This window comes from Panthera onca, chromosome B1, assembly GCF_046562875.1.
Source record: "Panthera onca isolate mPanOnc1 chromosome B1, mPanOnc1 haplotype 2, whole genome shotgun sequence".
NCBI classification, from domain to species: Eukaryota; Metazoa; Chordata; class Mammalia; order Carnivora; family Felidae; genus Panthera; species Panthera onca.
Window position 1 is genome coordinate 148,313,922 of NC_138342.1, and position 27,416 is coordinate 148,341,337.

Here is a 27,416-nt window from a genome sequence, read left to right on the forward strand (position 1 = left end):
TCATCTAAGTTGTCCATGAACAAACGAAATGGTGCAGTTGTGGTAAGTTGACATCCAGAATTGTAGCTTGAAAATGTTTGCCCATATTACTACTTACAGCTTTGTTCCACAAGTAAAGAGCTAGTGACTATATTTCTATTACTGTCCTCAACTATAATATGCCCCCAAGTCTTATTTTTCTTGTACTGGGTAATGAGAATGCAAGTTAAGCCTGGCTCTTTTCAATCCAAGGATCACAGATATTGTACCTACTCCTTATCCATAAGCCCCACTTGAATCTTCTTTTACAATGTATTTCTAATTACAATGATATCCATTCAAATGTTATGCGACTATGCAATTTAGATGGCATTGGTGCTGCTTTTCTTCCTTTTTTTTTTTTGGAAAAGTTTTCGACTTAAAAAATTACTCTCATATCTATATTTAAATTGAAGATAAAGCTATAGATAGAGATAGATATAACACCACCAGAAGAAATGAATGCATCCTTTGGAAATCATACCAGATATTTGTAGGCAGATATAATAGTATTTGAAAGCTAAATCAATTGTTGCCCATTAAACAGCAAAACATCAGTGTTACTCTGCTATGCTCCTGATGAAAGAGGTGCCTACATGATCTATAAATACACTCATTCATTATAAGCAGGCATCTCTATTAGCTTTTAGACACTACATTATTAAAATTATAACCTCACTGAGCAGTCAACTAATTTTTAATCTCTGTTTTTATATGGTGGTAAAACTCTACTGCCTGGAAATAACAATGTTATAAAGAACTTTTCTGTAAATTTACAAACTGGGCAAAAATCTTAATAACTTTCTGAAATAATCAGGTTTTATTTGAGTCTAAAGTGAATTGAAATAGCAGTATAAGTGACCTACAATTGTCCCTGTAAAGCATGTGTCATCATTCCAGTGAGAAGTGATTAAAAGATGCTCCAGTATTCAGCCAATACCGTTCTCCATATATACGAACCCCGGTTGTCCCAACGTGAGCCAAGGACACTTATCTTTCACAGAATTATGCATAGTAAAGGGAAACCTAGGAAGCTATAGGCTTATGGTGTATTGATAGAATTCTGAGGAAGGCTCCACTTTCTCCTGTGCTCTGGAGATCTTCACACCTCAGGGCAATGCACCAGAAGAATGTTTGTCATATGTAAGGTGTAAAGCTCTTTCTACTGAAAACTGGAAAGGTCAATGACAAATTTAAGAAAGTCTATAGAATATAGTACAGATAGAAGGTAAGGCTCTATAAATTGATTCTCTTAAAATTACTCCTGGCTTTCCATGGAATATCTTTCTGTGTTATTAGGGAAATTAGTATCCCAGTTTGAGGACCAATACAGATACTGGACCAAAATCCAGATATTTTAGAGATGTGTATTATCTTACTAGCTTTGATTTAGTAAGGATTGATATAACAAGAAAGCAAAAATATTGAGGTCATTACAATCTTTACCAAATTAATTCTGTCACTCTAATAGTATATCCATATTTCTGTTTTAATTTTATGTAGTTATTTGTTTTATCTCTGATTATTTACCCTTATTTTCATGACATTTTTCTGAAAAATTTGCCATTTCCAATGCATTCTAATGCTACTTCTGTATGCTATGTAAAATCTTGTATTTATCTGATAATTTAATTTTAAAATAAATCAATAAGTTATTTATGACAGAGGTAATTTTTTTATGACAGAGGTAAAATTTTAACAAATAAAATTTAATTTTAATTTAATCTGAAACACATTATTAAGAAGCAGAGCAGCATGGAATTCTGTATCAGCTCCAAAATTGAGAAGAGGGTCGACCAGTTGTGGACATAAAAACAGCAACAATCAGAGAATGACACAGGGATCAGCAAAATCAAGGGCAACAGACATCATTTGTTAAGAAATGTTTTGAGCAGGTGTAGTGCTATATTGCTTGAGCATTTTAACTAAGGATTGCTAAATAATCTCCAAACACTAATTAAGATCTACATCATCTCTGCAGGAAACAAAAGATTGATATATACCACTTAGAACTGTCAACCATACTGTCAAGAATCTATCAATTTGCAGCATTCACTGTGGTATCCTTTGTTCTTTTCTGTTTGCTATTACACTCATGGCCAATTCTTAAAACAAAATACTTGAGTATTGTTAATGCTATCATTGTTAATAATTAAAACACATAAAAAATTTAGAATAGCTCTTTTTGTATTTATTTCTGTTTTTCTAATTTTATTTTGCTTTGTTTTGTTTTGCTTTTGAGAAGACTTTAATGTAGATATTCAGATTCAATATATTTCTCTCAGAAATAAAACATAACCACTCTTTGGAAAATTCTTGGATGACTTCCTATCTATGTATCTGATGCTCAGGATTTTCTCTTATTTTTTGGCCCAATAATGAGTCCCAATATATCCCTAACACAACTCATTTGTACTTTCTCTTATACTTAATACATCCCATGAGTCAGCAAGAACAGGGATAGGTTGCCCTCTATCCCAAATATTGCTATTGCACATTGTCTTACCTGAAGCTATTGCATAATCTGAGTCTAAACAAATACAGGAACTTTGGTCATCTTACAGAAATAGCCAGGAGCAGAATATGACAGAAACTAAGACATGGGAACCAAGATCAGCCGACAAGACAAATTCAGTAGTTGAAAATTTGGAGCCAAATTAGAGTAGCATGAGAATGAAGAAAGAATGGTCTTAGCAAATGCTATAAAGAAATTCAGAGTCTGGTTGGTCTTTACTGGCCAGCAATATGCTCTGAATTAATGTTTCAGTCTGCCTTAAAAGGATGTAACCCAGACCAACAAACATGATTGTATTGATCATGTATTTAATCATGTTCTTACAAAATTAACTAAGTTGTTTGTCTCACACCCATTCCCAAATAATACTTACATGTCTTATATCTATCTATACTCAATTTTATCCATTTAGCTATGTTGATGGCATTGAATATAATCAGTCAGTTATTAATCATATCTGGGACACTTGTACATTATCGATGGTACTGTAAGAAAAAGAAAATATAATATGTTATTAGGACAGTTATAAATACCTAACCATAAAGCTGATGCCTTCTATAGATTCTTCTTCTATTTTCTGTACTTACATTAAATGCCATTATCAATGAGTGTGCCAACTCAAACTACCCAAATTGATAACGGCAACCTAATAGATACTTCATAATGTACCTATTATTAATCTAAAGTGAAGTTTCTTAAAGTTCCATCCTCTCAAACAAAATAATAATGCTGATTTGTATATAATCCTTAGATAAACATGAGAAAGTGACTTTGTTAAATTAGAAAGGTACAGAAATTGTGTATAATATATCCTTATTGGAGCACATATACAGTTGTTATTGATGATTCCCTTATTATATAAACACAAAGCTAATAACCTTTCATTGTTTAAATGAATTAGAATTAATTTTAAAACCTGACAAGGAGTAGCTATAAATACATTTATAATATTTGGGTGCTGGTATATCTTACAATGAAAATGTTTCATTTATTTTTATAACATCATAAAAACATTTATATTTTAAAAGTCAGGCATATTTCATAAATTTAAAACTCTTGGATTTATTATCTTGGAATAAATCAATATCCATTAATTACAGGTTAGATGCCTAAGTTTTCTTGTGAAAAAATTAGATTTGCTAAGCATATAGTATAGACAGAAAAAGATATACTGAGGTACTTCATTCATTGTCACTTAGATGTATTTACAGTATGCAGGGTGCTCTGCTTTCAGAAAATAAAGTTTAAAACTAGTTTGGAGGTATCCCTGTATTATCAAGAACATACTTCTAATATAATCAAAGGCCAGATTTATTTACTTTGAAGTTTTAATGTCTTAAAGACAAAACATTCTTACTTGTTGGATAAAACAGAAAGCCCACTAATACTTTGACCAAGAATATATACTAAAAGTACTAAAACATTAGATTTTGAAGGAACTCAGACTTTTCTATAATTAAAACACAGCTCTTTCTTCATCCACCAGAAATCAGAGGTATAACATTTTTAGAAAATTGAAAAAGAAGTTATTATAAACTGGGTGATCTTTGGGGTAAAAAAGTAACTACACAAATACATTTTGTTAAAACTGGTTAGAATGGAGTCAGTCCTCACTTGACATGATACCGTGTTAATAGAAATGTATATGCATTGTAATGGTACAAAGACAGAATACAGTTCCAAAATTCAGAAGTTTCAGTTACCACAGTACAGTGCAGAACAATGCCTGACTGTATCTTTAACTAAAGTCAGGCAGTAATAATTTTATCTAATTAAAATTATCCTCAGGGCTGCTGCGTTTCTCAGTCAGTTGAGTAGCCAACTCTTGATTTCAGCTCAGGTCATGATGCCAGGGTCCTGTGATCAGGCACCACATCAGGCTCTGGGCTGAGTGTGGAGCCAGCTTGGGATTCTTTTTCTCTCTCCCTCTGTCCTTCTCCCCCACTCACACTCTTCTTTCTCTCACAAAATATATATATCTTCTTATCCTTCAACTTAAAAATATCTATATATTATCCAAACAGAATAAATGTTATGTAGGACTTCCATCTTGATATATTCTGTCCTTATTATTTGCAATTTGCAATATCACCTCATGTGAGATCTACCCCCATCAAATAATTTCAGAATAATCGGTGATTTCAGCAAACTCACGCATGTTGCATAGTTTAGGAAACCTCTGAGATTTATTTTTGACAATGCTTCATAGGCAAAATATTTTTTACAAGACTTTATTTTCAAAAGCATTAATTGTAATATCTCAGATATGTCATTCTTAATGGAGTTGTTTTTTAATCACTTTTTAAAACAATAAGTTACCTGAAATCTTTCAGTTCTTAGCATATTTTTAATCTATCTTAGGTGTTTTCATTAACAGTGATATCTCGTTTTTTAAATTTTATTTTAACTAATTCAAGTGTTTGGGTTTTTGAAAACTTCATCTTTCATTTTATACTGAAAGGCTTTAGTTCTTCTTCTTTTCTTTTTTTTTTTTAGTCTTTATTTCTAATTAAAGAAATTTCAAACAAAAAGATACATAAGAGATATTTATAGGGAGATGTGGGTAAAACTGATTCCTACCACTATTATTATAGCTGAACTGAGGACTTGCTCCAAACAGCAAAAGAAATAAACAAACAATAATCTATCTTTTTTTTTTCAACATTTATTTATTTTTGAGAGACAGAGAGAGGAAGAGCATGAGTGAGTGAGGGGCAGAGAGAGAGGGAGACACAGAATGTGAAACAGGCTCCAGGCTCTGAGCTGTCTGCACAGAGCTCGACACAGGGCTCAAACTCAGAGACCCCGAGATCATGACGTGAGCCGAAGTCTGACACTTAACCCACTGAGTAACCCAGGAGCCCCCAAATCCAACTATCTTTAATGGAATTGTGAATTTTAAAAAACTAGAACCAAGGAAACAGAAAACAGTACAGAGAGTGAATGTATTTAAAAGAATTTTTTTTTGACTGGCTTTTGTCCCCAGTTACTGAAAGGTACATTTCCAAACTCTTCAAATTTTCTGAGTGATAGGCACACCCATGTTATTTATGGTGCCCCTTCTCCTACCACTTGATAGTTTATCACACTTGATAGTTTATACTAACAGGTGATTCATGGTAGGCCTCTTAGATAGTTTATGCTAAGGATATGACTCAGGATGAGGCTGGTCAAGTCAGAAAGACCAATATATAATTAGAGAGGTAGAGATTTGAGTGATATGATAGTAATATTAGCCTGAACTCCAGGGATGGGAGAGGGCCTGGATACTGAGACCCATGGCCAATGATTCAATCATGTCTATATAAAGAAACCACAATAAAAAAAGGATGGACACCAAAGTTCAGGTGAGCTTCCCAGGTTGGTGATACTCTGCATACGGTTACTTATCAATGTACCAGGAGGGTAATGCATCCTGAATCCCCTAGGGTAGGACAGTAGACATTTTGTGTTTGCATTCCAGACATCACTGTCTGTGTCTCTCCCTTTGGTTATGACTTGTATCTTCTTCCTACCATAAAGTTGTAATTTTAGGTATAGTGATCTCCTGAGTATTGTGAATTGTTCCAGCAAGTTACTGAACTTGGGAACCCCCAAGTGTGTAGCCAGCTGGTCTAAGTGAGGATGGTCGGGACCCCTGAACTTGGAGCTGGTGTCTGAAGTGAGGGGCAGTGTTCCGGAGGACTGTGCTTTTTATCTGTGAACTTTGGTCTAACCCCCAGGTAATTGTTGTCAGAAGTCATTGCAGAAAGAAATTAATGCTTTCTTTCTGATGGACTTATATCAGTGATCTGCACAGTCATCTCTTGTGTAAATTCTGACCTATTTCAAAGCCTGTCTCACATTCAATCATCTTTAGGCTAAAACAGCCTAAAAATTCCAACTCTTATCTACATTTTCTCTCCTTTGAGCACTAAGACACTCATCAATACCTCTTATTTAACATCATACTTCAATTAAATTGTAAGATCAGTGAGGCTGATGACTTTTAGCACAGTGCCTACCCTATAATATGTACTGATAATACCTTATTCTATGAATCAGCAATCAACACGCTGGGAAGTTTCTGATATGTGAAGCAATCAGCTTTTATTTAAAAGTAGCTCTTTCCCATGATTTTTTTTAGCCTCTTAGATATCATTATAATTCTAATATGTAAGTATTTGATATACTGGTCTCTTAGATATCAGCATAATGTTAGGTATATGTGTATAATTCTATATTTATTACATGTGGCAACCCTCCCCAAATTCTAAGTTACTGGAGTCTGGAATCTGTCAAATACTTTGGTATTGCTCCAAATAATAACAAAGTTATAATCATATTTCAGTGAGGTAATAAAATTTTCAAGGCAAAATGGACAAAACAGACATGAAGAAGAAAATATCCCCAAAAGTTAATGTCTCTCCTTAAATTTGGCTGTATATATAACTTTATAGTCAGATTTATTCTTCTAATATTATTCAGGCAAAAATCATCCATATTCTATTAAGAACTTGATATATTTATATATTTATATGTATCTTGATATATGTCTTGATATATTTCTTGCTATATTGATATATTTCTATTAAGTATTCTAAAAGCAATGCCTGAGCTCCCCAAATTTGATCCACCTGATTCTCAATCACATAGCAGAGATAGAATCTAAGTTTTGTGTGTCTGTTGCCTAGTAATACATGTAGTTGAAGACTAAATGGGTTGATTTTGGAAACAGATTAGAAAAACAGTAGCATGTTGACAAAGAATGGTTTTAAGTGCTTTTTTGTGTTTTTTTTGCTTTCGTTATGATTTTATAATTTTATTTCTTTGTTTAAGTACATACCTACATTTAATACTGTGTTAGCTAACCCACTGTAAACATTATCTCGCTTTTCATTTATTTTATTTTGTTATTTATTTAAAATTTTTAACGTTTTATTTTTGAGAGACAGAGAGAGACAGCTTGAGTAGGTGAGGGGCAGAGAGAGAGGGAGACACAGAATCTGAAGCGGGCTCCAGGCTCTGAGCTGTTAGCACAGAGCCTGATGTGGGGCTCGAACCCATGAATCCCAAGATCATGGCCTGAACCGAAGTTGGACACTTAACAGACTGAGCCACCCAGGATCCCCTGTTATTTATTTTGGCTTGGTTTTTATATATCATCACATTATATCATAATTAAGTTTATCATTGGAAGACAGTGGAAACCCCAATAATGTCCATAATGCGTAATAAAATTTAGGAACAATCCAGTTAATAAGGATTTTTAAAAAAAAAATTAGCAGAGATTTATGGCAAGTAGAATGATAATTAAAATTTTTTTCAATGGAAACTCTTCCATTTTTTTCACTTTTATATACCGACACAACTTTGCATATCTTTTCTTATTTTCAGAAACATTATGTTAACTTGTTAGTCATGATTGCAAACATAAGAGAATAGAAAAAATACAAGAAAAGAGATAATCCATTTCTCTGTGCAGTTTACATGGCTTATTTTGTTTCTACTGAATGTATTCTAAATGAGAAAAGCTTATATGTACCAAACTCGGATGTAAATTCACATACAGAAAATTTAATAATGATTGTGAGTTACTTCATTCAGATTCACTACATATGAATTTTATATATGGTTACATATAATCGTTTAGTCTTTGGCTTGAAAATTAGATTGTACCATAAGCAATCTTGACAGAAGTAAGTATCTTTAAAATTGGAAAATCTTTCAGCTCCACATACCTATGCTTCCTAAGTTAATATTCATGACCAACACATTGCACAGAACAGTAGATACTAGAAAGATTATCTCTCTGTGCATGGTAATGGTTCTTTCATTACAAAGATATCATTATTGGCTGATAAAGTAATATCTTTATTGTTATTTATCTTTCCTTAATTCCCACACCACAACTTCTGGTTTGAATGGAGACAGTTAATTTTTTTTCTTCATAACTAATGTGATGTAGTCTTAAAAACTTCTTTCTGAGTTAAGTAACCACAGTATCTTTCTATGTTTATTGCTGTTGTAATGTAATTCATTCTGCCCTGTGTCAAGAACTACATTGTACTTACACTGTAGTTACAAATGATGTCATACTGTGATAAAAACCACCTGACCATCCAGGCCCTGCCACAGTCCCATACCTAGAGCATACATGGCCCCGGTAATTAAAATTGGACCTACGCCACTCAGAAGCACAGTTCTGCATAAACCACCAATACTCTCAAGGAGTGATGTTTCAAATGTGGATGAGAGAAGAGGGGAATCATTTAGAGGAGAGGGTTTGGCTCTTAAGTTAGGGAGGGCCTCATAAGAGTAAAACCTGGCATAAGCACAAGAGTCAAAACAAAGATCCCTGAAATAATTCTGTAAAGTTTATCTGACATAGTTTGACTCACAACTAAGATGTCTGAGCTTCTCTTATGGAGGCTTTAGCTCTTTCCATATGGACTTAGACTTTTGGGAATTAATGCATTGTCTAATTTCTTGGAGATTTGACCAATCTTGGTTCAGCCTCTTTATTCAAGACTTAACTGCATCTTTGCATGGATAAGACAAAGATCATACACTCACCCATCCCCCGTATAGCTAGATTACAATTCTTTCAGATCAAGGCTCTGATAGTGCTTGGATTTGATGCTTGGGTGGACACAAGAACAAATTTATATAAAATGTCCATTAAAAACCCTAATAAAGTGGGAGTGTCTGGGTGGCTCAGTTGGTTGGATGTCTGACTCTTGATTTAGGTTCAGGTCATGATCCCAGGGTTGTGGGATGGAGTCCAGGTCTTGGGATCAAGCACCACATTGTGATCTGGGCTGAGCGTGGAGCCTGCTTAAGATTTTTTCTCACTCTCCCTCTGCTCCTTTCCCCTGCTGGTGTTCTCTCTCTCTCTCTCCCTATGTCTCTCCCTATGTCTCTCCCTATGTCTAAAAAAAGCAAACAACAACAAATAACAAAACAAACAAACAAACAAAAAAACCTTAATGAAATGAGTTACAGAATACAGCACATCATTATCCTGACCCATCATTGGACTTTCAAGACAAGCTCTTTAGATCATCCAGTCCTTTAAATTGCTCTGCCGAGGAATCTATCCTTTGCCATGATAAAAATCAAGTGTGATTATGTAAGAATAATAATGGGTAATAAAGGAGACCTTTCCATGTGGAAAAAAGAGGCTCCTTTCAACCATCACAAATTTCTGTTATTACCACTACAATGGCCAACAGTAGGGTTGTTCTTCTTTCAATACTCAAAGGTAAAGATATGCTTCTTGCATTAATTCTCCATGGTACAGAGGAATAGTGCTAGATCATTGAGACAATAACTACAGGAAAAAGATAACAAAAAATAAGCATATAGAAACACACAATGTAACATAAAACTAGGAAATCTGATTCAAATAATGTGATTTTCTCTGTGGGTCTCATCCTACCTCCTGCCCTCCCTCTAAGTTCTGTGCATTAGTGCTTTTGGAGTTCAGACCCAGTCAACTATTGTCTCAGGGATGCACAGTTAAGAAATTCATGCTCCTAAAGAAACAGGATCTTTCTTTCCTTTCGAAAGTCTCATTTTCTCTCTGAAAATTCACCTTCTCTTAGGATGACTGATGCTCAGTATAACATATGCCAAAACTCAAAACTCTGCCTTCTTCAGAGAAAACCTCATACTCTACAAAAGTCTAGCCTTATTACATGGTCAAGAGATCATTCATATTAAAGTACTACAAAATGTACACCATATACACCACTGTGGGACTTTTCCTACTCTACACACTTTGCCACAAGAAGTTGTATTGTGTCAATCGCATATTTTTTTTTTGTATTTTGTGAAACACTGTTTCTTTGATAATAAAATTGTAATTCTTTGTATGCCAACTATCTCATGAATCTTGTATACAGAATATTGTCTTGAAAAATTTTACTTGTGTTACTCTTAATCCCTTGAACTCAGGTATAAATCCGTACAGTTAAGCTTTGGGGCAAATCAACGAAATGCATTCAGAATCATCCCTCCTGACTGAGGTTTACATGGGGAATAGGGAATAGTTATTAAGATAAAATATGGGGCGCCTGGGTGGCGCAGTCGGTTAAGCCTCCGACTTCAGCCAGGTCACGATCTCGCGGTCCGTGAGTTCGAGCCCCGTGTCGGGCTCTGGGCTGATGGCTCAGAGCCTGGAGCCTGTTTCCGATTCTGTGTCTCCCTCTCTCTCTGCCCCTCCCCCTTTCATGCTCTGTCTCTCTCTGTCCCAAAAATAAATAAAAAAACATTGAAAAAAAAAATTAAATAAAAAGATAAAATGTTAATGCAAATGACCTCAATCAATATGATGTTATGATTTTTATTTTTTTAGAAATCCAACTGGCCTTACCAGCTTCACAGTGTAGATGCTCAAAGGAACCCATTAGTGTCTGGTGGTTTAAAATGGGGGATAAAGGAAGCAACTAGGCAGAACTATTAACTTGAATGTTCAAGCTATTAAATGAAGACTTTTAAACAAAGGCAATAACAAAAATTTTCTTTATTAAATAAGAGTAGTCTGTTTTAAACAGACTATGTACATTTAGAATAATCATGTATATTTAAGTTAGTATTTTACTCGTATTTCCCTTTGAACATGGCAGCAAGTATAATCGTGATTACAGAAACTGACCAGAGTCTACTCAGTTATGTCATATGGTCTATATCTACAAATAATGTTGCCACGAAATGATTACAATGCAAGAGTAAGTTAGGAAGACTGATTATGTAACACATTGTCACTCTATAGCACTATGGCCAGATTATTTGATGATGCAAGAATACAATAAATGAAGGAAATACCTTCGTTGAATCCCCGTGACCGTCTCTATTGTAATGAACTGCTGTATTCCTTGCCTCTCCCACCTCCTGTATTCAGATTGGGACTCCTTGGCCCTCCTCTAAAATCATGTTTAGATGCTAATTTCTAAAATCAATCCCAACTCTATACTCAGAGAATAAATATAACATTTCTGAGCCATGTTTTATAGTTCTCTAAATTGACCTTGCAGCCAATCCTGAAACTTTGCTATCTCAGTTTCCTAGCTGTGAACGATTGCTGTTATAGTGGTAGTTGTGTTCTGGTATTCTAGATTCTTAAATTCTAGATTTCCTAATCAAGTCTTTTGTGCCACTTTGGGTTAGATTTTTAAGCTCTTCATCACATGAGCAAAACCCTATTTTGCTAACACATTTTGTATTTCCCTTTTTGTTTTAATTTTTATTTATTTTTGAGGGAGAGAGAGAAAAAGTGAGAGAGAGGGAGAGAGCATCATTGGAGGAGAGGCAGAGAGAGAGGGAGGCACAGAATCTGAAACAGACGCCAGGCTCTGAGCTGTCAGCACAGAGCCTGATGCAGGGCTCGAACTCGAGAATGGCGACATCATGACCTGAGCTGAAGTTGGATGCTGAACCAACTGAGCCACCCAGGCACCCTTGTATTTCCCTTTCTGCAAATAAAAATGGAGAAATGTGGGAAAACAGATATGCAGATCCTATTTAATATAGATCTTCTACCTTACTTACTATGTATCTTCTACAAATATATGTATAAATTGCACATATATATAAGTCAATAGATTTTGTAAAGTACATAAATTTCTACCTGTGTGTAAAATAAATAAATTGCCTGATGGGGCAATTGAAGTGGAAATGCTGCCAACATGTTGTTAGTTATGCTTATTACATAGACAAGTTTTAATCTGAAAATATTTCTTATAGTGCATGCATAAATATGGAAGATGAGCCAATAAATCAACTGTGGACTCATAACTGATTAAGGAGGATGTACTATAGATACAAAAAAACAAAAATGAGGAAAAATAGGAATCATTTCCAGCTTCCTGAGTTAGACTGTATTTCTAGTAATAGAAAAATGTTTTCCACCTCTACTGAGATACGATTCACATGTGACATTGTGTGAGTTTACGATGTAAATGTGATGATTTGATACACGTATATAATGTATACACTACAAAATGTTTGCCACGATAAAGTTAGTGACATATCCTTCATGTCACATAACTACAGTGTTGTTGTTGTTGTTTTGGTAACAACATTAAAGCCCTAATCTCATAGCAATTTTCACAAATACAATTCTTTATTGTTAACTATAGCCACCATGCTGTACATGAGAACCCTGGAATTTATGCTTCTCATACACTGTACCTGCTAACCAATATGTTCCCATTTCTCCCACCCCTAGGCCCAGAGGAACTATCTTTCTACCTTCTGTTTCTATTAATTGGATGTTTTTTAGATTCCACAGGTAAGTATGATCATAAAGTATTTGTCTTTTCCTGTCTGGCTCATGTCACTTAAAATAATGCCCTCAAAGTCTATCCAAAATGTCACAAATGGCAGGATTTACATTTTTAAATGTTTAATATTCAATTATGTGCATGTCTGTGTGTGTATCACAGTTTCTTTGTCCGTTCATCCACTGATGGACACTTAGGTTCTCATCTCTTAGCTATTGTTAATAACACTGCATAGTGAATTTTCTAGTTTCCTCCTACTGATTTGTAGTTTCATATCACCAAGACACTTTGTAGAGTTTAAATAGTTTTAATTTTGCTAAAACTACTGTTTTGACCTAATATATGGCTTATACTACATGTATGCTTGAGAAGACTATGTATTTTGGGGATATTGAATGGAATATTCTATAAATTTCTGTTAAGTTCTTTTGGTCTAAGGTGTAGTATTAGTCCAATATTTCCTTACTGATTTTGTCTGGATTATCTGTCTATTGTTGAAAGTGAGGTATTGAAGCCCCCTACTATTAAGGTCCCCAATACTATTATTTATTATTTTTGATTTACCCTTCATATCTGCTAGTATTTACTTAACATATTTAGGTGCTACAATGTTGGGTTCAGACATACTTACAATTGTTATATCTTCTTGATAAAATGACCTCCTTATCATTATATGATAACCAATAATAGTAATAATGCAGTTTTTTACTTAAATTCTGTTTTGTTTGATATAAGTGTAGCTACCTCTGCTTCTTTTATTTTCCACTTGTATGAACTATCTTTCTCTATTCCTTTATTTTGAGCCTCTGTGTGTCTTGAAGCTGAAGTGTATCTCTTATATACAGCACATGGTTGGGTCCATTCAACCACTCTTTGCTTTTTGATTGGATAATTTAATCCATTTATATTAAAGTAATTATTGGTATGTAAGGACTTACTATTGCCATCTAACTAATTGTTTTATAGCTCTTATGGAGAGTTTCTTTTTTTCTTTTCTTTTCTTTTCTTTCTGTTTTGCTAGTGGTTTTCCATAATGGTATGATACACCTTGATTCCCTTCTCTTTAATTTGAGTTCCCCATGGTACCTTCCAGCCCAGAGGCTAAATACCAGTGCAGTTGGCAGTGGTCACCAGTCAGTGGTATGCACACATTTCACTACAGGGGCTAGCTACAGTCTCCTATGTAATGTCAGGAGGTGGATGCATGCACACATGTAGCGGTGAGGGCCAGGGCAAGCGGCAAAGGTTGGGACCAGTTGTGGTCATATTGGCCCCTTTGGGGTTTCTGGCTGTTGGCATGACACTACCACGTCTGTTGGTTCTCACCACAAGTGCACAACAGTGGAGACTGATTTTGGGAGTGAGTCCAAGTGTGTGTAGGGGTATGCACTGTTGGAGCTGCAGGTAAGCCCAATGGTGTAGGGCACTGACAGGAGATTGGGCCCGATTCAGGCTTACAAACAACCATGATGCCCTGGCAGTCAGTGTGCATTCTTGTGGTTGAATTTCCCCACAGTTGGGTTCATGGCCAATGATAAGGGTAGGGCCAGTGGTGTACAGATGGATAGCTGGGAGGACTAGTTGCAGATGAGCCTAGCAGTATCGGCCAGTGACAGGGGATAGGGCTAATCTAGCCTCATAAGCGACTTTTGTGGCTTTGACTATTGCTGTGCATGTCTGTGACTGCAGGATACTGCTGTGGGTACACAGGAGGCAACGGAGGTCAATTTCAAGCATCAGACCAATGGCATACAAGTGCACAGTTGGAGGGCTTAGCCCAAAGTGACAACTTTCATGGTCTAGGCTGGCATCTGGCTTTTGTACAGCCTCAGAGGCCTGGTTAGGCTGCTGGTGCTGGTCCCAAGGGTGGAGAGTAGAAGAATAGAAAGAAATTCAGGTGGTTGGTGTCAGGGAAGTTAATACCTGTCAGGTGAAAGAGAGAAAAATCTTGAGGGGATCCACAGCACCAGAGCTGGCGGTTGGTTTTTTCAGTGACAAAAGCTGCTGGAGTCACCTGCGGAACAGGTCATTAAGAACCGCTGTCACTCTGCATGACTGCCTGATACAAGTGACCCCACTTTTTTTCTTGTTCCCAGCTATTTCTACACGTCTCAGCTTTGACAGTCTCTGGGAGGGGTGACTAAACCGGGTCCTTCGTGCAGTTGCACTGAAATGCTGGGGAAGCTGGTTGCTCACCTTGTTCTCCCTTTCTCAATGAGGAAAACTCTTTCTAGATGAGTTCTCTCTTGGTGCTGAGCAGTACCAGCTTGAGGGATTGAATGATACAGCAAAATGAAGCTATTCTTTCTTCCATGTGTGGTTATTCTCAAGGTTTTTGTTTCTGTTTTGTTTTGTTTTGTTTTTTCCCACTGTATTGCCAAAGTTTCTTAAGCTCTCCTGGACCTGTTTTTGTTCGTGGAATTATTGGTCTTGAGGGACAGAGGCTGGGATCTCCTACTCTTGTCATCTTGGAGACATCATTCCAAAAAAAAAAAAAAAGTTTTTGTAAAGACAATAAAAGCTTCTATCAGTATAAGAACATATAAAATTCCACTCTTCACTTTTGATGAAATTTGTATAGTAATTGAGGATTTAATTCTAAGAACTACCCAGAAAGAACTTTTAAGTAACACCAATGGTAATTTTTAAAATCATGTTAAACATATACAAACCTACTTAGATGACTCTGTAGTGGGTCTTTGCATTTATGGTTTTCTTCACAGAAAATATCTAAATAATTATATTAAAGAGAACTAGAGAACTATCCATTGACAATGTAGACTGGAAAATATGGCAACATTTTACAGAAATAATGCCAAAATATTTTGCCTATTTTTTTGTTTTTTTGTTTTATATTTATTTAATTTTGTTGACAAAGTTAATAATTTGTAAAAATAATAAGGTTTCCAATACATAAAATAAACTATAATTTTCATTTTAATAAATATAAATGGCCATTTAAATAATTAAAATTCAACTGGTTGTTTGTAAACCACATAAATAAACTCGCCATCATGTAATTTTTAAGTTGCAACCAGATACTAGGGACTTAAATTTTCTGTAACTGAATTTTCAATCTGTTAAACAGAAAATACTTAAAATACTGTATACTGAAGTCCTCTGAAAATAATCATGCTAGTAGCATTGGGAAGAACATGGGCTTTAGAATAAATAGAATAGGATTCAAATAGGAGCTCTGTCTTATACTTCTTGTGTGATCTCAAAAACATTACCTAATCTAATCATCACTCAGTTTTCTCATTCCAATTTTGAAGAGATTAAATAAATTAAACCATATAAAGTCCCCAGCACATTTCCTGAGATAAGTATTCATTTCCTCCTTCTCTCCTTTTCTTATGTTTTACTAAGTGATTTCCTAACATGCTCTGATTCAGGAGAACTTGAATTAAAGTCCAAAGATAGGCATTAGAATAATGAATGAATTATTTAAATGAACCTATTGTGTGTGTGTGCATTTGTGTATGCATTTTATGTATTTATAAAATATTTTGTATAAAAATATTTTTATTTTCATCAGATGAAAGCCACTGCTGTGATATACCAATTCACTATATTCATTATGAATAACTATCACCCATGATGAAGTCTATTGGAGTAATGGTAGGAATTCTCATTCCCTGAAGTAAAGCAACTATGTATGGGATTTCTTACTTATTACATCACCAAATGGCACAGTAGGAGATCCTAGCCTCAGTCCCTCCAAAAATGATCAACAATTCCAGGGACAAACGCTCTCTCTAGGACAGCTCTGGAGTCCACTTAAGAATTCCTTACTTATTGGAGTGCCGGAAGATGGCGGCGTAGGAGGACGCGGGGCTCACAGCGCGTCCTGCCGATCACTTAGATTCCACCTACACCTGCCACCTGCCTAAAGAACCCAGAAAACCGCTAGAGGATTAGCAGAAGGGAGTCTCCGGAGTCAAGCGCAGACGAGAGGCCCACGGAAGAGGGTAGGAAGGGCGGCGAGGCGGTGCGCGCTCCACGGACTGGCGGGAGGGAGCCGGGGCGGAGGGGCGGCTCGCCGGCCAAGCAGAGCCCCCGAGTCTGGCTGGCAAAAGCGGAGGGGCCGGACGGACTGTGTTCCGACAGGCAAGCGCGACTTAGCGTCTGGGAGGTCATAAGTTAACAGCTCTGCACGGAAAGCGGGAAGGCTGGAGGACAAAGGGAGGGAGAGCTGCTGAGCCCCCGGACGGCAGAGCTCAGCTTGGCGGGGAACAAAGGCGCCAGCGCCATCTCCCCCGCCCATCCCCCAGCCAAAATCCCAAAGGGAACCAGTTCCTGCCAGAGAACTTGCTCGCTCCGCGCAAACACCCAACTCTGTGCTTCTGCGGAGCCAAACCTCCGGCAGCGGATCTGACTCCCTCCCGCTGCCACAGGGCTCCTCCTGAAGTGGATCACCTAAGGAGAAGCGAGCTAAGCCTGCCCCTCCAGCCCCCGTGCACCTTGCCTACCCACCCCAGCTAATACGCCAGATCCCCAGCAACACAAGCCTGGCAGTGTGCAAGTAGCCCAGACGGGACACGCCACCCCACAGTGAATCCCGCCCCTAGGAGAGGGGAAGAGAAGGCACACACCAGTCTGACGGTGGCCCCAGCAGTGGGCTGGGGGCAGACATCGGGTCGGACTGCGGCCCCGCCCACTAACTCCAGTTATACACCACAGCACAGGGGAAGTGCACTGCAGGTCCTCACCACGCCAGGGACTCTCCAAAATGACCAAACGGAAGAATTCCCCTCAGAAGAATCTCCAGGAAATAACAACAGCTAATGAACTGATCAAAAAGGATTTAAATAATATAACAGAAAGTGAATTTAGAATAATAGTCATAAAATTAATCGCTGGGCTTGAAAACAGTATACAGGACAGCAGAGAATCTCTTGCCACAAAGATCGAGGGACTAAGGAACAGTCACGAGGAGTTGAAAAACGCTTTAAACGAATTGCAAAACAAAATGGAATCCACGATGGCTCGGCTTGAAGAGGCAGAGGAGAGAATAGGTGAACTAGAAGATAAAGTTATGGAGAAAGAGGAAGCTGAAAGAAAGAGAGATAAAAAAATCCAGGAGTATGAGGGGAAAATTAGAGAACTAAGTGATGCACTAAAGAAAAATAATATACGCATAATTGGTATCCCAGAGGAGGAAGAGAGAGGGAAGGGTGCTGAAGGGGTACTTGAACAAATTATAGCTGAGAACTTCCCTGAACTGGGGAAGGAAAAAGGCATTGAAATCCAAGAGGCACAGAGAACTCCCTTCAGACGTAACTTGAATCGATCTTCTGCACGACATATCATAGTGAAACTGGCAAAATACAAGGATAAAGAGAAAATTCTGAAAGCAGCAAGGGATAAACGTGCCCTCACATATAAAGGGAGACCTATAAGACTCGTGACTGATCTCTCCTTTGAAACTTGGCAGGCCAGAAAGGCTTGGCACGATATCTACAGTGTGCTAAACAGAAAAAATATGCAGCCGAGAATCCTTTATCCAGCAAGTCTGTCGTTTAGAATAGAAGGAGAGATAAAGGTCTTCCCAAACAAACAAAAACTGAAGGAATTTGTCACCACGAAACCAGCCCTACAAGAGATCCTAAGGGGGATCCTGTGAGACAAAGTACCAGAGACATCACTACAAGCATAAAACATACAGACATCACAATGACTCTAAACCCATATCTTTCTATAATAACACTGAATGTAAATGGATTAAATGCGCCAACTAAAAGACATAGGGTATCAGAATGGATAAAAAAACAAGACCCATCTATTTGCTGTCTACAAGAGACTCATTTTAGATCTGAGGACACCTTTAGATTGAGAGTGAGGGGATGGAGAACTATTTATCATGCTCCTGGAAGCCAAAAGAAAGCTGGAGTAGCCATACTTAGACAAACTAGACTTTAAATTAAAGGCTGTAACAAGAGATGAAGAAGGGCATTATATAATAATCACAGGGTCTATCCACCAGGAAGAGCTAACTATTATAAATGTCTATGCGCCAAATACCCGAGCCCCCAGATATATAAAACAATTACTCATAAACATAAGCAACCTCATTGATAAGAATGTGGTCATTGCAGGGGACTTTAACACCCCACTTACAGAAATGGATAGATCATCTAGACACACAGTCAATAAAGAAACAAGGGCCCTGAATGATACATTGGATCAGATGGACTTGACAGATATATTTAGAACTCTGCATCCCAAAGCAACAGAATATACTTTCTTCTCGAGTGCACATGGAACATTCTCCAAGATAGATCATATACTGGGTCACAAAACAGCCCTTCATAAGTTTACAAGAATTGAAATTATACCATGCATACTTTCAGACCACAATGCTATGAAGCTTGAAATCAACCACAGGAAAAAGTCTGGAAAACCTCCAAAAGCATGGAGGTTAAAGAACACCCTACTAACGAATGAGTGGGTCAACCAGGCAATTAGAGAAGAAATTAAAACATATATGGAAACAAACGAAAATGAAAATACAACAATCCAAACGCTCTGGGATGCAGCGAAGGCAGTCCTGAGAGGAAAATACATTGCAATCCAGGCCTATCTCAAGAAACAAGAAAAATCCCAAATACAAAATCTAACAGCACACCTAAAGGAAATAGAAGCAGAACAGCAAAGGCAGCCTAAACCCAGCAGAAGAAGAGAAATCATAAAGATCAGAGCAGAAATAAACAATATAGAATCTAAAAAAACTGTAGAGCAGATCAACGAAACCAAGAGTTGGTTTTTTGAAAAAATAAACAAAATTGACAAACCTCTAGCCAGGCTTCTCAAAAAGAAAAGGGAGATGACCCAAATAGATAAAATCATGAATGAAAATGGAATGATTACAACCAATCCCTCAGAGATACAAACAATTATCAGGGAATACTATGAAAAATTATATGCCAGCAAATTGGACAACCTGGAAGAAATGGACAAATTTCTAAACACCCACACTCTTCCAAAACTCAATCAGGAGGAAATAGAAAGCTTGAACAGACCCATAACCAGCGAAGAAATTGAATCGGTTATCAAAAATCTCCCAACAAATAAGAGTCCAGGACCAGATGGCTTCCCAGGGGAGTTCTACCAGACATTTAAAGCAGAGATAATACCTATCCTTCTCAAGCTATTCCAAGAAATAGAAAGGGAAGGAAAACTTCCAGACTCATTCTATGAAGCCAGTATTACTTTGATTCCTAAACCAGACAGAGACCCAGTAAAAAAAGAGAACTACAGGCCAATATCCCTGATGAATATGGATGCAAAAATTCTTAATAAGATACTAGCAAATCGAATTCAACAGCATATAAAAAGAATTATTCACCATGATCAAGTGGGATTCATTCCTGGGATGCAGGGCTGGTTCAACATTTGCAAATCGATCAACGTGATACATCACATTAACAAAAAAAAAGAGAAGAACCATATGATCCTGTCAATCGATGCAGAAAAGGCCTTTGACAAAATCCAGCACCCTTTCTTAATAAAAACCCTTGAGAAAGTCGGGATAGAAGGAACATACTTAAAGATCATAAAGGCCATTTATGAAAAGCCCACAGCTAACATCATCCTCAACGGGGAAAAACTGAGAGCTTTTTCCCTGAGATCAGGAACACGACAGGGATGCCCACTGTCACCGCTGCTGTTTAATATAGTGCTGGAAGTTCTAGCATCAGCAATCAGACAACAAAAGGAAATCAAAGGCATCAAAATTGGCAAAGATGAAGTCAAGCTTTCGCTTTTTGCAGATGACATGATATTATACATGGAAAATCCGATAGACTCCACCAAAAGTCTGCTAGAACTGATACATGAATTCAGCAAAGTTGCAGGATACAAAATCAATGTGCAGAAATCAGTTGCATTCTTATACACTAACAATGAAGCAACAGAAAGACAAATGAAGAAACTGATCCCATTCACAATTGCACCAAGAAGCATAAAATACCTAGGAATAAATCTAACCAAAGATGTAAAAGATCTGTATGCTGAAAACTATAGAAAGCTTATGCAGGTAATTGAAGAAGATATAAAGAGATGGAAAGACATTCCCTGCTCATGGATTGGAAGAATAAATATTGTCAAAATGTCAATACTACCCAAAGCTATCTACACATTCAATGCAATCCCAATCAAAATTGCACCAGCATTCTTCTCGAAACTAGAACAAGCAATCCTAAAATTCATATGGAACCACAAAAGGCCCCGAATAGCCAAAGTAATTTTGAAGAAGAAGACCAAAGCAGGAGGCATCACAATCCCAGACTTTAGCCTCTACTACAAAGCTGTCATCATCAAGACAGCATGGTATTGGCATAAAAACAGACACATAGACCAATGGAATAGAATAGAAACCCCAGAACTAGACCCACAAACGTATGGCCAACTCATCTTTGACAAAGCAGGAAAGAACATCCAATGGAAAAAAGACAGTCTCTTTAACAAATGGTGCTGGGAGAACTGGACAGCAACATGCAGAAGGTTGAAACTAGACCACTTTCTCACACCATTCACAAAAATAAACTCAAAATGGATAAAGGACCTGAATGTGAGACAGGAAACCATCAAAACCTTAGAGGAGAAAGCAGGAAAAGACCTCTCTGACCTCAGCCGTAGCAATCTCTTACTCGGCACATCCCCAAAGGCAAGGGAATTAAAAGCAAAAGTGAATTACTGGGACCTTATGAAGATAAAAAGCTTCTGCACAGCAAAGGAAACAACCAACAAAACTAAAAGGCAACCAACGGAATGGGAAAAGATATTTGCAAATGACACATCGGACAAAGGGCTAGTATCCAAAATCTATAAAGAGCTCATCAAACTCCACACCCGAAAAACAAATAACCCAGTGAAGAAATGGGCAGAAAACATGAATAGACACTTCTCTAAAGAAGACATCCGGATGGCCAACAGGCACATGAAAAGATGTTCAACGTCGCTCCTTATCAGGGAAATACAAATCAAAACCACACTCAGATACCACCTCACGCCAGTCAGAGTGGCCAAAATGAAGAAATCAGGAGACTATAGATGCTGGAGAGGATGTGGAGAAACAGGAACCCTCTTGCACTGTTGGTGGGAATGCAAATTGGTGCAGCCGCTCTGGAAAGCAGTGTGGAGGTTCCTCAGAAAATTAAAAATAGACCTACCCTATGACCCAGCAATAGCACTGCTAGGAATTTATCCAAGGGATACAGGAGTACTGATGCATAGGGGCACCTGTACCCCAATGTTTATAGCGGCACTCTCAACAATAGCCAAATTATGGAAAGAGCCTAAATGTCCATCAACTGATGAATGGATAAAGAAATTGTGGTTTATATACACAATGGAATACTACGTGGCAATGAGAAAAAATGAAATATGGCCTTTTGTAGCAACATGGATGGAACTGGAGAGTGTGATGCTAAGTGAAATAAGCCATACAGAGAAAGACAGATACCATATGGTTTCACTCTTATGTGGATCCTGAGAAACATAACAGAAACCCATGGGGGAGGGGAAGGAAAAAAAAAAAAAAAAAAAAGAGGTTAGAGTGGGAGAGAGCCAAAGCATTAGAGACTGTTAAAAACTGAGAACAAACTGAGGGTTGATGGGGGGTGGGAGGGAGGGCAGGGTGGGTGATGGGTATTGATGAGGGCACTTTTTGGGATGAGCACTGGGTGTTGTATGGAAACCAATTTGACAGTAAATTTCATATATTAAAAAATAAAAAAAAAAAAAAAAAAAAAAAAAGAATTCCTTACTTATTAATGCTCTTTTCCAGTATTACATTTGAGAGGGAAAATAACATGGTTTATAATATCGCTTATTAGTACCGCAAAATTTCACATACAAGAAAAATAGTAATTACAAGATTTTATCTGCCATTCATCCTCACCCTCTTGTGACTTTGCCTCTGGCATATGCTCCCCTCTGGCTTTAATGCATTGCCCAGCAACCACATTGCCTGCTTGTTAAAGTGTTTTTCACTCTTTACTGTAAAGCTCATATTCTCCCATAAAAAAGATCTGGTTTCTTTCTAAAAGAGCTGTTTTCTTCAAGTTTATTCCTATAGGGTGTTTTGCATATGTGCTATCATTGTGTTGCAACTTGCATCCCATTAGTTGCAAAAGTATGTTTCCCTAGATAGTCTCCTTGAAGGTGGACGATTTCTCTATGCAGTGCTAAACTGGGGTACTAGATATAGTTTTGTTGAATGAATGAATACATGAGTGAAAATTGGATATAAAATTGAACACCGTTTCACATTTAATGAAAATCTCCAACCTGTCTATCTGTAAGGGATTACATAGAATAAATTTTTGACTAATTTGCAAGCATCTTATTTAAATTCTGATTCTATTATTGATTTACTTTCCAACCTATAAACATAGGTCACTTTGATAAAATTCAGTTGAAAAACACCTTTGACCATTAGGAGAGTGTAAAGCTGAATTTAAAAAATCACTGTGATCTTCCCAGAATACTGTTACTTTTAAAGTAAGTTAAACATATTATGCTTTAGATAAAGCATTTTTTTTCATTTCTCTCTTTTCTCCTGTGCTTTATTTTCTGGTTCAAACACTAGCAATGGCAACTATTTAAATATTCTATAATAATGTTCTTGAGCTGCTGAGTTCATTTCTTTTTGTGATCTATGAGCAGCACAGGTTATGTGAGCACAGAACCATCTAGAAATCACTCCTGACCAGAGAAGAGAGCTGCTATACATCACAGTACCTGTTTTGATATATTCAAATACTTAAGTCACTTGATAGGCTGGATAAATGGGAGCATGGAGAAAAAAGACAAGAGTATAAGAAAAAGATAAGAACACCGGTGAATAATTACTTAGAATTTGAAGGTATGATTCTTAAACATATATAAGAAAAAATATTCCTGGGAAGAGTGAACAATCTTTTATTTTTTTCCAATTTTTCCAAATCCTATGTTAATTATTTTTGTTTTAGTGTCCCTTTCTTAGTTTACATACTTGTATTTCTGCTTTTACTTTCTATAAGAAGTGAAATACAGCTGTAAATTCCATTATATGATATGCCAGATCAATTATATATCCATCAGATAATTCTTATTGTGTCTGTTTCCCCTTAGGTTCTTTGAGGCTCCAGCAAGATTTTATTCAATCTTGTACTTCCAACTCTTAGACCCCAAGTACATAGCATTATGCCTAACACATAAAAAAATCCTCAACATCAAAATAACCAGTAATTAACATGTATACATATACCTATGTGTATATATGTGTGTGTGTGTTTGTACACACACAGTATATATAAGTAAACTGATTTTACATAATGGCTTTCAGTAACTAAAACAAATTTTACACAATGACTTTTAGAAACTAGATGTCCACAAATACACATGAATGTGTGTGTATATGTATATATGCACACACACAAACACACACTATATATAAAAAGACTTATTTTACATGATGTTGCTGGAGTTTAAAACTACCATTACCATAAAACACGGCACCTGGACATATTGATTATTGTAAGCTGAAGGAGTTTGAGAAATGGCAAGTCCAGGAGGGACTTCATTTGATCTTTCCCTGAAGCAGGTCGTAAGACCCTAATGTGGGAGGGAGACTCTGTATACCCAGAGGAAAGGAGCATTTTTTTTTTTTTAATTTTTTTTTTCAACGTTTTTTTTAATTTATTTTTGGGACAGAGAGAGACAGAGCATGATCGGGGGAGGGGCAGAGAGAGAGGGAGACACAGAATCGGAAACAGGCTCCAGGCTCCGAGCCATCAGCCCAGAGCCTGACGCGGGGCTCGAACTCACGGACCGCGAGATCGTGACCTGGCTGAAGTCGGACGCTTAACCGACTGCGCCACCCAGGCGCCCCAAGGAGCATTTTTATTATTATTATTATTTTTTTTTTTTTAGAGAGAGAGAGAGAGAGCATACATACGCCAGCAGGAGAGACTGAAAGAGAGGGAAAATCTTAATCAGGCTCCAAGCTCAGCACAGAGCCTGATGCTGGGCTTGATACCATGACCCTAGGATCATGACCTGAGCTGAAATCAAGAGTTGGGCATTCAATAGACTGAGCCACCCAGGTGCCTCAGGAGGAAAGGAGCATTCTTATTTTCAAAGATGGAAGGACATCAAGGAGAATCTGAATGAGCAGGCCTTGCCAAGTTAACCCTAGGTACTACTCTTAGCTCATTTCCCTTATGGTCCTATCACATTTTTCTGACTCTCCACTCTCTTTCAAACTCCTATAAAAACACTCAGATTTAACCATTTCTTTGGGCCTTCATTTCTTTATGAAAGCTCTGTGTCATGTAAAACTTATATTAAATATAAATGTATGCTTTTCTCCTGTTAATATGTTTTTGTTACAGAGATCCACCTGAGAACCTAAGATGGATGGATAGAGGAAGTACATTTTTATCCCCTCTTTTAGTAACTAAAACAAACTTAACATAATGGCTTTTAGAAACTGGGAGTTCGTTATAATCCTTTTTAGCTTCTTTTCAGTCTATCTCTTCAACTTCTCTAGAGGAGGGGGCTCCTTACATTATATAAAATAGCTTTTAGTCATGCATGAAACATAGCTCTCAAAACCAGCCTTTGTAAATGATCACATATTGTCTTATCTTGCAAAACAAAACCAGGTGTACTTACATATTATGTAAATTATGTAATTGGTAATGAAGCTCAATGAATGGTATCTTCCATTTTCTTCTTAATTTGTTATTTCTCTAATTTAGGACCCAAACTCTCCTTCAGTTTTTTTTTTGTTTTGTTTTGTTTTTAATTTATTTTTTTTAAGTTTAGTTATTTTGAGGTAGAGACAGTGCAAGTGGGGGAGGGGCAGAGAGAGAGGAATCCAGAATCCCAAGCAGGGTCCGCATGGTGGGGCTTGAACCCACAAAATCAGCGAAATCATGACTTGAGCTGAAACCAAGATTCAGCTGCTTAACTGACTGAGCCACTCAGTTGCCCCCTAAACTCTCCTTTAAACTGACCAAACTCTTGCTAATGGAAAAATTCAGTAATAAGAAGTTTACAAAATATTTTAATATCCTTAAAAGTATCAAATATGACAGGGAGAAATGAGTCCAGGACATGGAAAATCATAACTGATTTTGAAAAAAGTATTATGTAAAATTCCCTGACTGGTAGGGGAAAAAACAATCTGTTCAACTAGCCAGCCTCAGTTTCCCTATTCCTGAAAAGAGGCCTTTCTGAAGTGTTTTGAGACTTAATTAGTTTATACTTGAAAAGCACTTTCAATGTGAAAGGTCCAATTTAAATGCAAAGTACTATTAATCAGTGAATGCCAGATTCAGCAATTTTCTTTTAGTTTATACACTCTTAGCAACTCTTTAAACAAAATACTGAATTACATGTCCTGTTTTTTTTCTTTAGAAATCTCTTTTATGCACATTTGCAGCTTGTTTTTAAAATGTTTGCAGCAGACCACTCTTCTTTTTTTTACAAATAGTGCAACCTAAAAGTTCATGAAAACATCTTTTCTAACTATGTTTTCCTCTTATTTTTCCTATTTCTCCATCCATGTTATTTACAGCATCATTGTAATACAACTGATGGCATTAATAAAGTGGTGAATAAAAAAGTGACCCTTTCAACTGTCACTTCATTACTAACAGATTTGCAGGAGGAATGCATTACTTGTAAATATATTTGTGAAATATTAGCGATTATAATTCAGTGTAAATGCTCGAGGTGTATACAGATTCTGCTTTCAGTTCAAGGGAAAATGTGAAGATCATGCTTTTGGCTCCACCATGGAGCTGTGACTAGTAACTGCAAGCTTTACAATAGATGTCTTGAATATGAATCCAATCAAAAAGAATGACCTCATTTATAATTTTTTCTTCCCACTACGTGTGTAGTGTAATATTTATAACAATATAAGAGGGAGGGATAACAAGCACATATCCCTTCAAAAGTCAAACTACTTGGAAATTAATTAGTCTTCAGATTTTTATTTCAAAGGCAAACATGGGAGGAATGGCTTGATAGAATAATACAGATCTATTTCTATGTTTTAAAAGTGGATACTCTAAAAAGCTGTTTGGAAAACACATTTCTGTAAACTTAGTTCCGTTTATAGAAAACATCATGTAATTTTCAAAGAATTACTCTATACTTAGTTTTTATTCTACCAAGTAACATTTCTTACATACACTTCTTAAGGGACAGTGAGGTTTAAAACCACTGAATCTAAGCGGTGTTAGTAAACTATGTAAAGTGCCCTTATTTTTTAAAGCAACTTATATAAAAAGAAATAATTTTCTGACTATATCTGCAAAATTAACAAAATGAATAATTCTATGTTGACTTAGTGAAATAAAAATTTACTATTAACTAGATTGATTTTTCTTGTATTTTCCATCATGTATTATATTATTTATTATAGTATTATTATAAGCAATTAAATGTTAAAGATTAAAGATGAGGGGCGACTGGGAGGCTCAGTTGGTTAAGCCTCTGACTTAGGCTCAGGTCATGATCTCATGCTCTGTGAGTTTGAGCCCCGCATTGGGCTCTGCTGATAGCTCAGAGCCTGGAGCCTGCTTTGGATTCTATGTCTCCCTCTCTCTGCCCCTCCC